This window comes from Osmerus mordax, chromosome 7, assembly GCF_038355195.1.
Source record: "Osmerus mordax isolate fOsmMor3 chromosome 7, fOsmMor3.pri, whole genome shotgun sequence".
NCBI classification, from domain to species: domain Eukaryota; kingdom Metazoa; phylum Chordata; class Actinopteri; order Osmeriformes; family Osmeridae; genus Osmerus; species Osmerus mordax.
This window is the reverse complement of record NC_090056.1, coordinates 15,157,575-15,170,964: the sequence shown is the minus strand read 5'-3', so window position 1 is coordinate 15,170,964 and position 13,390 is coordinate 15,157,575. Positions and strand designations below refer to the sequence as shown.

The 13,390-nt window shown below is 39.5% G+C and overlaps 1 protein-coding gene across 1 annotated transcript in view; it reads right to left on the bottom strand.

Moving 5' to 3' along the window:
• nadka (NAD kinase a) overlaps positions 1-13,390 on the bottom strand; it is a 265,406-nt gene that overhangs the window by 95,258 nt on the left and 156,758 nt on the right. The gene's annotated exons all lie outside the window — the stretch shown is intronic.

Genomic DNA, 13,390 nt, shown 5'->3' with positions numbered 1-13,390 from the left:
GGCTCACTTTGAATGGCCCCTAATGGCTCTTTAGAGGAGGTATCTGTTGGCCACATTCAACCGCAGTAAGTTGAACAATTTACAGCATTGTGCAGTATGTCGTACAGTACAATGAAAAAATGTGTCTCTCACTAAATATATGTAGTAGTCCTGTGCTCTTTCAATGTAAAACATAATATTATGGCAGACAAATTTAATGAGGCAAATTCATCCAAACTTGCAGTTTAGTTAGAGACTCTGCCTTCCTCATGTTTTTCACCCAACCTTAAAGGTTGTTGTGCATTTTTACTGCATTTATGTAACATCCCAATGTGATCAACCCTTAGGGATGTTTTTGTGAATTTGGCCTTTTGCAATGAAACATTTATATGTCCCTTTGGAACTTCGCTGGAACACTACTTATATTTTTATTAAGAGCTCAACGGCTTTGTGGATGGTTTGAAATATATCAATGTACTGAATCATTTATCTCCTTCTGTGTCAAACGTTTGCTTTGTTCTGAAACAAAGCAAGTGAGTTAACACTGTGTTATTCACTGCACCAATGAAGTTGCCTTGTTGTGATAGTGCTTTTTATTTAATGTACATAACCAACTAACTTAACTAACTAACTTAACTAACCGTTAATCCTGACCCACACCCTAAACCTAACCCCATTCCCATCTCCATCCCAAACAACACAAGTGGAATGTTTATCCCTGACAACAGCTATAACATGGGAGTCATGCCTCCCTGTCTACCCTAACCTAATCCAGGCACACAGTGGTTTGATCATGGATTCATGACAGTGTAGTGGTTAGCTGTCTGGTTTTATGACGTGATGTTGTAAAAGTCTACAGTACTGCAAAAGTCATGAATCGCAGTAAATCCCTCCTATTAGATCAGTAAAAATAATTAAACTATTTGATAATCTATCAGTGTAAAGTACTTGAGATGGTTTCAATTTGTTGGAACCAGAAGACTTAAATGTAATAATCAGTGACCTAAATATCTGATTGACTTACTGAAAGAATACAGTTGTGTTTCAACAAGCATATCATGAGATGTCATGTCATGTATGATGACGATGGACAAGAAAAACAACTTGATATGTTCAGTCAAGACTAGTAGCCGCATTGGTTTAATGATGAACTGGTAAATGCAAATCAAATCCTTACATACCATGGAATGTATTGACAGATTATAGAGGGTAGCACTGAGTTTGATCTGAACTGAGTGATGTCATGATCAGTTTAGCCTTGGCTGTAACTCAATGTGTCATTCAGCCACAAAAGAATATATATGATGACCTCCCTACTGTACTCGAGTTGGTGATCTGCTTTGGAGAGTGAAGGCTACTCTTATTCCTAAGCTCCCTTTCCCTCCTGCTGTATACACAAACACACACACTTACACACAAGCACTAACACACACACACACACATACACAAACACACACACTTTCGATAACAGTGTGTTCAAGTTAAAACTGGCTGTGTCATCCAGCAGCTTTTTGGAAAGCCAAGTGATGTGGAGTCTTTGTTAATTCTCCCAAGAGTTTTCCCACTAAAGAGCTTTGGCTACTGGGAGACGCAGAAAGAAGTGTAAGGATGAAGTTAATTAAAAATGCAGAGAAGCATCCACGCACGGTTCCCTCAAAGTGAGCACTCTCACGCTCTCTTCTGGTGTGCATCATGAAAAGTCGTTTCATAGGTGTCTCCACTGCAGTTGTTTTCAGGCCTTTTTGGTTGTACAAGAGAAAAGGACATAGGACAAAAACGAATGTATACTTTGTATGTACTGTATGTTTGTAAGTACAATATGCCATTGTCTTGTATGACTTGTTTCAGGTATTGCACTGTTCAACATGTTGAGCCTTAAAACATTGTGATGAATACAATTTCCATACAGACTGGTCAAGAAACTATGTCATCTGCCCAGGATTAACCAACTAGCATGATCTACTCTTTTCATTGTCAATATCGTAAGCCTGGTAGATATGAGTCCACACAAACATGCAAGAGGAAAGGGTGTTAAACGACTCTAAATCTAATCCTGATGGATTTTTCTTTTTCTTCTCGATGTAAGCCTCACGGACCATAAAATCACAGACTTCATTGCTAGGCAACTAGTCTCTGCACAGAGAGGGAGAGAGACAGAGAAGAAGAGAGATAGAGTGGGCTATGTTTCTGTCAGATATGGAGCTGGTGGGAGTACATCCAAACCAAAACAGAGTAGGAGATACAGAAATGCAAATAAATAAATTATACAAGGAAATGTCTCAAACCCATGCTTTGTTCTCATCGATGCTATTTGTGAAATGTTCTCTGTCCATTCTATGCAGATAGGACAGATTGCCCCACCAGAATGTTAACTGGTCTCATGGTGCAAGATGTACAGATGTACAGTATTTTTACAGAGCAGAATGAAGAGGGAGCGGGGGCTCCCAGGAGAGTGGAAATGATGAGCTAATCATTCACCCTGATCTGAATTAATAAGGCCTCATTAGGTAGTCGGAGACACTGCAGCACATAGAGAATCACGAACTCTGTGGATCGGTCCAACCACTCTCACAGAGATGAGGATGGGGTCGCTAGGCAGCACGCTATACCTCTCTGAGATTGCTCAGCATATCATGTCTCATTTGTACTCCCGAATTCGACTGATCTGAGATGCATGTGATTTGTTCATTCACTGTGTAATGAGTCTGGTAGTAACACTAAGTTACTGTGGCATGGCATGATATTAGTTACTGCATATTCGTGTAGTATTCATGCCTGCATTGAAAAATACATACTACTCATGACACGACATTGACATGGCATTGCAAAGCAAACATGTTCATTGTTTTTCATCCACAATAAAAAAAAAAGATATGATCAATTACCACAACTTATAAAATCAACTTCTTTTCACTTTGGTTATGGGAAGTGCTACACTACACTTGGACAAATTTTCGATTGCATGTCTGAGATGATGGCAAATTCCTGTTCTGTCACGGACAGTAGCTTGAGTGGGCTATAAAACTCTGAGACTTAAACTGCTATCTTATCTAGCTCAGTCCAGCATTAATGATGCCACACAAACAGTAAGAGCACTCCTTAGATGGCTGAAGATGTGCATGCGCTATCTGGATTTCATTACCTAGAATAAGTCGTTTCCATGAGGCTTGATCTTTTCTCTCTTCCTGTCTTTTTTTGAAAGTTCAATACAGCAGGTTCTCTGGAGACAGATTTCCACGGAGAAGGAGGGAGAATTGTTTCATGGAGTGGAAGCTTGTGGTTTGGGTTTTATTCCCAGGGTGCACTTGCCCGAGTGGACTGAGGGGCACTCTGGTTCAGAAAGCGCCCCGCCTCGTCGCACTCTAAGCGGATGTGACAGGTAGCCATGAAAGGAAAATGCAACAGGGAAACAGCAATGGAATTACTGACATGAGACCTTCTGTGTTTTTTTCATTTGACAAGTGATCACTATTGGAGCACAACCAACCAGAAAGGTAGAAACAGGTACAGTTTGATGTATCTTGTTATTTCCGTTGGCCTTATCCCTCTAAATTAAATAACCAGACATGGGAGATAAATTGCAGTATTAAAGTTAAAGTTGGTCAAATGTTCATCGTTTATGTAGGTATTTACTGTGTATTTGATGAGGAAACAACATGGTTCAGTCTGACAGGGGGAAAGGATCCCACCAGTATTATGAGGCACACACTGCATATCACCAGAGGTTGGTTATTGCCATTTTTGTCATTAACCCACTAATCCTGTTACAGGAATATTACTCCAAATGAAGAGTGCATGAAATGAGAGCAGGTCAGGTGTGAGGAAAGCAAGAGGCCAACTCATAGTCAGACCTGTTAAATAAAAATCACTCAAAACATATACATTTAGTGAGTGATCATATGGTAGCTAAGACAGGAAGACACTGGATGTCCTGGTTGTCAAAAATATTGGATGCTTCTTTACAAAGGACAAGACCCCCATGACCAAACTGTAAATGACATGTCTGTTATTGAGCCATCAGTTATAGTACTGTATAAACACATGTGATGCCTCGATATTAGACATATCTAGCAGGGAAAATCCTCAGATGAGAAATTAACTACAGAACAGATATAACATTGTCAAAGTTAAGCTTTTCACAAAACAGACATACTGTAAAGCAGTATATGTACCCATATGTATCCATCTGAATGAACTATTACATTTTCAAAATACTCCTTGATGGCTAGCTGCTTAGAGATAGTACTGTAAGAGAAAATTATTAAATAACTATTGTAAATGTCAATAATTAACCCCCCCCCTCAAAAAAAAAGTTGTAGACTGGAAAGAAGTGTGTGCATATGTAACTGTACATTAAAGTGCTTTTTAACAACCAAGAGGACAGCAGTGATAGAAGAAGTTTGGGTAGATGCATGATTGTTGATGCATATAGCGTCTGCTAAATGCATAAATGTAAATACTGTATATATCCATTTGTCTCGCCTCTCCTGGTTTGTCAGTGAAACATCCCCCCACCTCTTTAAGTGAATCCACTTTCACACAATGCTGACTTTTTCAACAAGCGACCTCACCCTCATGAAACACCCTTGTGGGTTAACACTTCTCCTTCATGATACACAGTGTTTCCTCCCCGAGTCTTCCCTTCCAGGTGACTGGTGGGCCGTTACCACTGGTGTCTCCTGCAATTTGCCCTAATGGTTTTACATACCTCATTCCCTTAAACAGTCACTTTGATTTACCTGGGCATTGCAGACTGGGAGGACATTGAAATTCTACCGGATGGCTCCCTTGTACAACAGTCATAAATAATCTAGAGGGTGTGTTAAACAGATAAATGGCTTTTTGCCTGAGTGCCATCCCTGCTCTGAGGATGTGTGACTGGAGCCTGGTGTGCCATGGAGTTCTGTCCTCTCGCCTCATCATGTTGTACTCTCACGTAGTTCAGCCATTGTGTGTGGCTCTTCTCAATAACAGCTCACAGAAATCTACTGCTCATTACAAGGGTTGATAGCGGAATTGCTCAGAGAGCTATGCTTTGTGTCACAGTAGAAGGGCTTCAAGCTTCATTATCACGACTCAATTTGTCTTAATTATGAAGGTTGGCTTGTAGAAGTCCTTAAACGGAGCTACCGTGATGTTGAGGAAATGGTTTGGCAGGAAAAAAGTGTCAGTATGGTCAAGCAGGTCATCGTGGTTGGTTAATGTAAAATAAATGAAATGTTTTGATTAAAATGTCTTATTGTTCTATGCAGTGTTCTATGTTCTATTTCAATTACCATTACATGTTGCTATGGGATCTAATCTACCAGAATCTTCTGATATTCACTGCCACTTAAAGCAAGTGTGCTCCTTCTTCACTTTTCTTGATAATGGTCTATTGTCATTTGTTATATAACAGCTCCGAAGAACCCGGTAAAAACAACTAAAATGCAATTCTTGCATTATAGCAGAACACCCAGAACACATTAGTCACTTCTTATTTGCTGTTTTGACCTGGCCTGTCTCACTCACTCATAATAGGGCGTTGATTATGAGTCACTGAGTAACAGTAAAACAACAATAACTCTTCTTCTCCATTGCCTACCTCCACAGCAGATTCTGCTCCTGCCAGAAGTGCTCCTCAATTTCCCTTTAAAGCGATTTCTATTGGGATGGAAGACATTTTGCTTTAATTTAACATGGGGGGAGAGCTTGGGAGGGAGAAAAAAAGAACTGTGCTCGATATCCATTGAAACCACGTGAGTATGCCATGTGCGTTAATGGAGAAGTCGTGTTCCTGTTCAGAATGTCTTTATTAATATGTAAAGCCCATGTGAATGCACAATCCGTCACTTGTCACTCGAGGGGGGAGTAGGAACACCACGTCTGATGGGCTTTTGCGTTGGAGAAACTGGAAAGCTACCCTTGTTCTGTTAGGGTTTTTAGCTGGAGGGTGTGAAGCAGAAGTTGTCTGTTATCTGCTGCCGCTGCTGGTATTTACTTCCCTCATTTAATTCCCACCCTCCCACTCATTGGGAAAAAGATAGGGCCTTCGCACAGACAGACTAAAATGGAGCTCAGACAAGAGACAGCTCTACCCTCTTTTGGGTGACTGGGCCTGACCATTGTGAGTGTCATCAACTCTGTTACTTGTTGTTTTGTTACTCTGTTGAGCCTAAAGCTTTTTCATTTTTTTCACCCACCAGATGAACAGTACAAAGTCTCTTGCCAAAAACTTGCTTCTAGTGACAGCCAACTGTCACAGATTAAGATATGGCAACAAACCAGCACTGAGTCCCAGCCTAACATTATGAGAAACACTGATACCCAATAATACTGCAGTGCTGCTTTGTAGACAGATGTAAAGAAGAAACTGTCCTTTTTCCTCAGATAACACCTGCTATACTGCCAGGAGATACATATCCAGTATTGTATTGGGGGTGTTTATACCTCTAAAAAGGGAAGGGCAGTTTGAATGATCAGAAAAATAAATGACTTAATTAATGGACTAAGTAAAACCTTTTCTGGGAGTCTTAATACAAGCAAGATTCAGTCACAGCTTCACTGTACCTCCACAGGAGGTACACAAAGATATGTGAAACATTTTAATAGTAGTTTTGAGAAATGGATGGCTTATTTCATATTATTGGGTGCCATTATAAATCCTTGAGATTTTTTCTCCATGGCGCCCATGCAGCAGGAAGTGTTGGACATTTGCTTTTAATGTAAAAGTTTGACTGACTCACTCATCCTCCTGGCAGACACATTCTCTTTACAGGTTCAACAAACATTCAGGAATTCAAGGATTCTGCTCTTTGTCTGTGAGGAAAAAAACACAGCTTAGTTCTTACTTGTTTTACAAATGATCTATTATGGAATAAGAAATGTAACATTGAAGTTTGGAGAATTTTTTTTATTCAGTGTCGTACAGCTGGGCAAAATGCTGTATGAGCACGAACGCATAAAATATTAACACTCTTTCATATTTTCCTACTTAATACGTATCTTCCTCCCAAAAACACATTTGGGAACTCTTGTCCATGAAACCCTTGGTCCTGCCCTTGAGAAAAAATGACAATTTATTTGCTTCTGAAAATTACACTTAAACTGCAGTTCATCACTGCATCATGAAAGGTAACCCCACAAAGAATACAATTGTTTATTGTTTATCTTTATGAGGAAAGACAAGAAATACATTGGCAAAATACATTGTCAGAGAACAGGCTTATGATAATTGAAGTAAACTGAATACATTTCCATTTAAAGTAGACAATACTTTTCTACTAGACAATTTCATGAAACTGACCTTAGAGACCAGCCTGCCTAAAAACAAGTTAGCCATTAAAAGGAGAGGTGAACATCCTGGAGGCTGTCATAACAAAACACACTTACAGTCTGTCTCGCTTGAGCACAGTGAAAGAGAAATATGATTTATGCTGATTTGTTATTAAACAATGAACTGTTCCCAGGTTGCAAGAAAACATTTTGAGAGAAAGTATGTTTCGATTGTGAGAAGTGAGAAACTCAAGGGACTTGTAAGGGAAATGAAGATGATCAAAGAGAGCGCGGGGAACAACCGAGAAATGAAGCAGGTGTCAAATATCTGACGGTTGTGTCGTAGAGTCCACAAAATGCCACAACTATCAGGTGATGACAATGTATGTCATTTTGTTAAGAATTAATAACCTATCAATGCTAATTTGACTGTGTAAAATAACACAGAGGAAAAATAACAAGTGACAAGTGAAAAAAAATCATCGCCAAATCGTCATTTGATTCAAAAAATAATTTCCAAGCTTTGGATTAATACCGAAACAATGTACATTTGGGGTTGGGTATAGCTTAGTAGTAGAATATTTCCCTGCAGATCAAGATGGTGTGTGTTCAAAGTCATTATAAGCTTGTGCAAAATGAATACATTTGTATTCAAATGTTGGTGTCAAGCCTCTGCCCATGTGTTGCCTTTTGCTGGTATAAACAACTTTAATAGGTCAGTAATTCTGTAGAAATTACACTCTAAAACATTGTTGTGATGATTCTGCTGCTAAGAAGGGTTTGGGTTAGGCGCAACCAGGGCAGATCTTTCAACTGTGTGCTGCTCCATAGCTCGCAGGCTCAGTGAACATCTGTTGAATGTTTTAAGATCTAAAACTACCAGCGAAAAAACAAAACCCCCAATCCATCAGATGCCGTTTGCATGGCTCACTCAAGGTGGTCGTTGACATGCTGTTTGAACTCACCTTCGCCTTTTAGTGAGCACTTGTTTGCTCTTTTGTCAGGGAATAATTTAACATACGTAGGTGTATATATTAAAAAAAGAAGATCTTAATGTCTTACCTGCTGTTTTCAGAGCCAAGGTGGTCTGGCCTGGAACAGAAGATGAATGTGTTAACTGGGTTGCAGTTCAAAGGTTTAAAATGGGAGTCTGCCAAAGCAACGGCTGGTGGCTAACAGTATGGACATTAACTATAAATGGAAATGACAACACTTTCTTTGATAGCAGAAAACTCATATACTGTGGATTAAAACATGCCACCAAGGCCTAGCTTCAAACAGTGACACACTGCTGTTAGCCAGGCCAAGTAGCTCTGTCTCCATGACAGCAAAGCTAGAGATATCCTGTACCCATGTGATGGTTCTCACAGTGTGTTGGTCAAGGCATGTGTATGGCTTATAAATCTAATGCTTTCACTGCTGTTACATAAAAGTAAAGAAAACATCTCTTTGTGAGGAGAAGGTCAAAAGCCACTAAAAACAATTGACTTGAACTTTGCAGGTATTGAAGAGGACTCTCATTAAAACAACACCTCATATCTTTCATGAGTGTCAGATCCATTTAATGGTGTTGGAGGACAAATACCAATTTACACATGTACACCTGGACTGGATGTTTCGAGTCCTGTTCAGTGCCATCTCCTTCCCCAATTACCGCTGTGATCTGTAAACGTGAGCCTCACTCCATCCTGCTCCAGCCGGCCTCCAGGTGTGTTCTCTCATGGGTGCCTTGATCCATTTCGGTCTCCACAGTTATCACACAGACAGACCTCCCTCGCAGGCTCTGGGGCAGATGGGATTCATTGCCTAGCCTGGTGTTACAGAGATGACAACATCACTTCAGCTCTCCACAAAAGACAAGCCCTCAAAAAATGACACTTTCAACCATCAACCAACATTCCTTTATTATGCTATGTACTAATTCATCAGACTGTGGTTTGCTAATACAAATGTTTAGAGATAAGCATGACACAGGCATCATTTCAGGATTAGAACATCCCTGTGCTATTTTATTCAGATGTACATCCTCAGTAATTAGCAGCTAATATTCCAGACAGGCCAAGAAGTATCCTGATTTTCCCAGTATCAACAATTGGCAGCCATTTTTTGACATCAGAGTTAACTTTGCTTACTTTATGGTTTGTCAAACAGCTTGCTCCAGGGAATAAATGACACTGTCAATAAATGATCCTGCATAAGCTATTCTTCCTTCTCAGCCTAGCTATTCTAGAAAACATGTTAACATGTTTTCACCATTAAGGATTGGAAGAGGAGTGGTGCACTGGTCCTGTGGATGAATCCTAGGAGCTCATTAACTGCTTGTCTTTGCTTGTTCATCCGGGTATGTCATGGTTGCCCCATTTTCAACATGCTCAGCAGCGTTCCTCTGAAAACCATTGACATTTCTTTGTTTATACAAGAGCAACGCAATGTCAGACAGTGCACAACTTCCATCAGCTGTCTGTCAGCCATATCAAACTCAATTATGCCCGGCGAAGTGAGCTGCTTATGCCTCCACCCAAAAAGTAATTTCACACCAATTAAATACTACAACAACAGAATCTACAATTTGGTATTATCAAGTCCTTCAATCCTGCCCAAGGCCCCAGACAATGTGATACAATGAGGTCACGGACAAGCTGAGTGTGAGAACAAGATGATTTCTGGAAGCTACAAAATGCATGAAATTAAAATCTTTATCCTAACTACTGTGGTTATGTCTAATTGAGGAAAACAAATATTTTGAAAAAACCTTGTCGTTTTTGGGGGGTGAGGGTGAAACAAACAGTGTGATAAGAAAGCAGAGAATACGCTATTAAGGGAGAGAAGAAACACAGAGCAGCTGTTGAAGAGTCAAGATAATTATGGCCTGCACAATACCTGTCTCTGCCCCATTGGGTTTTATAGCCAGTGTTAAACTGCCAGATTATATCCAATGGAAATAGGGCTGTCACTGTAGCTTGAGGTGTCGGGGAAAAAAATTATGACTTTTTACCAAATAACCCAATAGGTGCAGTGTCATGGGCAATTCCATCATGAGAAAAGGACAATGTAAAAAGGGGGGATGATTTTTGCATCCATCACACACTCAGAATCAGAAGTCAGTGCCTGCAGAGTTCCTAAAATCATTTTAATATAATGTGCTAGTAGGGCAACACTTTTTATCACATTTCTCATTTCACCCAGTGGACCTGTTATGATGATTTGTTCTGTGGGAATCTTGTTATTAAAGATGTTCTAATTTGAATAATTTTCCAATATGGAACACATGGAAATGAATGTGCTGTGTCATAGCCGAGTGGCCTTGGTGAGTGTTACAGCTTGCTTGTGGTTGTTGTCACATCATTTGAACAGAGACAAGAAGATCCCTTTCTGCTTCTATTTTAATGCACAGGCTGCTTGCAGATAATCTTCAAACAATAAGGAAATAAGAGGTGTTCCATGTTCACATGCTTTTCATTCTGTTGATTAAATGTGTCAATTAGGCAGTGTGAAACTACTGTACTGTGGTTGAGGAACCCCACCTACCACATGGTAAACATAAGTGGATGACAATAATATTGTCTATTGTTGTATATTATGATAAAGTATGGATATGAAATGGGGCAGCTAAGACTTATTACGGCCAACGATCGATTAAAGAAAACTCATTTCTAAATGATCCCCCTTTACATGTCCCTGACAAACATTACACATGTATAGTCAATAAGAATTTTAAAACTTTAATTGAAGAACTTTTCTTAAAGAGGTCCTTCATGATTTGTGATGTCTTTCGTATCAACATCAGCATTTTCATACTGTTTATGGAATTGTTAACTAGCAATTTACACTTTTCCAATTACTGTTGAATCTGACTGTAAGCCTGGATCTTTGACTCTGAGCACTACATGTCAACTGATCTTGTTAGTTGAGGTATTTGAATTTTATAATGCCATCTCCCTAATTAAAGATACAAGGAATGCAGGCTTCAAAGTATAGTCACTGATTCTGTTTGATGGCCTCTGTACCCTCAGAAGCAGGTAGCACTGACTATGACTGCTCAGAATTTGTACCGGCTAATTAGATTTCTCCATTCACAAGGAGCTTGTTAGCACAAGTCTGTTCCAGCACACGCTGGGTGTCCTCTCTTTCTAGGAGATCCCTCTGAGACAGACACTGCCAACATTATGTTAAAACACACAGACATTTTACTACACACTCACCTTTGACAAAAACAACTGATGTAACCACCACAAAGCTCTTACAACGTAACCATAATATTTTTTTCCAGAAATGCAAACTGTCTGAGGTTCCCGACAACATCGCTAACAGCCACGCGCTATATATTAAGTCTAAAGAAAAGTTGTTGATATGACATGAGTTATATTATGATGACCTTCTATTTCATTTAATGTTTGTCAGCATAGGGGGTTGTGAATGTGTCCAGTGTTGTGTTGTCTAATCCTTGCCATAAACTATTGCCAAATCTGTGGGACTGAAGAAGATGAAGGAAGTATCCATATAAAAGCTCCAGGCCCTGTCTGTACCATTGTGATTGGTATCAAATAATATATCTTTCTGATGTGAAAAAAGGACAAAATCAATGTAGACAGAATGGGAGGAGTCGATAAGCTGGGAGAATTACAATTGCACAGAGATGACTTGTGGCAAGACCAGAATATAAATGAAGCTTAATGCGTGTTCCATCAAGTCTGGACATAGTCTTAACTGTACGAAAAAGGGCAAGTTTCACTTTTTAAATCCACCAAATCCATTGTTAATTAAAAGTAATTAACAAATATTTATCTTGACACTCAACAGTACATTCTGTTATAATTTATTAGGATAATGATATGTGTTCCTGGAACTTGGCTAATCACAGTATGCATACACCATTTAGATATATCTAAATATGCAAATAACCAGTGGCTGTTTCACCAACAATCTATTCAGACTACCAGTTAACATGGCATGCAAAACCATTATATTACCCTCCTAAATACCATGTCAGTTAATTTAGAGTTTAGATAGAGGCTGAGTGGACCCTCCACTATGGATGGATGAGTCCTATTAGATGGCTGTGCACAATTGGATATTGTATGACGGTGCTGCATGAGGCACAGTCTCATCCTACATGAATTAAAAAACTCCAGCGAGGTCACGGAAAGGTTTTGGCGATACTGCTTTTCACACACCCTCAAGGCTCCTACTTTCATCACCCATGCCCTCCTGAAACGATTATGTAGTGAAGCTTTGGACTACTGTTGTTAAAAAAGATTCTTATGAAAGAATGTGGTTCTGCCTTAAGCGGTTTTCTTGCTTCTTGATTTTGTTAAGGAATTGAGGAAAGTTAAAACTGTCTAATATTGTACATCGAAAGGGTCTTCCTCATATCAATTAATCTATGGAATTTGTTTTAATATACAAATTCATTGTACCAAAACAATGTTAACTCTCCTGGTTTTAATCTTGAGAATAATTTTTTCTTTCTCAGACACAAAAACTGAAAAACATTATTAGTCAAAAATATTGCTTTAAAAAATTTAACCTGAAATTACCTGCCTGAAAAACTATGTAGATTTCACTTGTATAGCAACTGGTGGTCATTGTTTTGAATGGTATTTTCTTCAGGTTTGGCAAGAGATACAGCAGGGAATTCTGAGTGAAAACTGAGTCAATTCATTGACTCACATGTACTGCACTTGCCAGACAGTTTATACGCACCTCTCACTCTCTTAAGGTGAGATATTGATAAATGAAAACCAGCCTCATACTCTACAACATTGATGAATTGGATGCATTAGGTATGCAAAAGCTGAGAGATTGTTTGTGGGTACTGGGATGAAGGATGAGCGAGTATATCCAAGAGCGCTAGGTTCTGAAGGTGTGTTGGTGATAATAGTGTGGGGGTGGGGGTTCCCCCTCACCCTTGGACTGGGTGGGACTGTTACAGTGGGTGATAAATCTAATGACCTCTGTCATGATGAAATATCTCAGTGTCACCTCCATATCCCTGGGCCCATTGATTCGCTGCACCGCAAGGTCAATGTGGAGGTATATCTGTCATCTGCCTTTAGTCTTTTACAGCTCAGTGGCTGCTGTCCCTTGTACTAGTAAATGAGACAGGAGGACAATGGAGTAGTGTGTCGACCTGGGTCAGTTACAGAGTTCCACTACA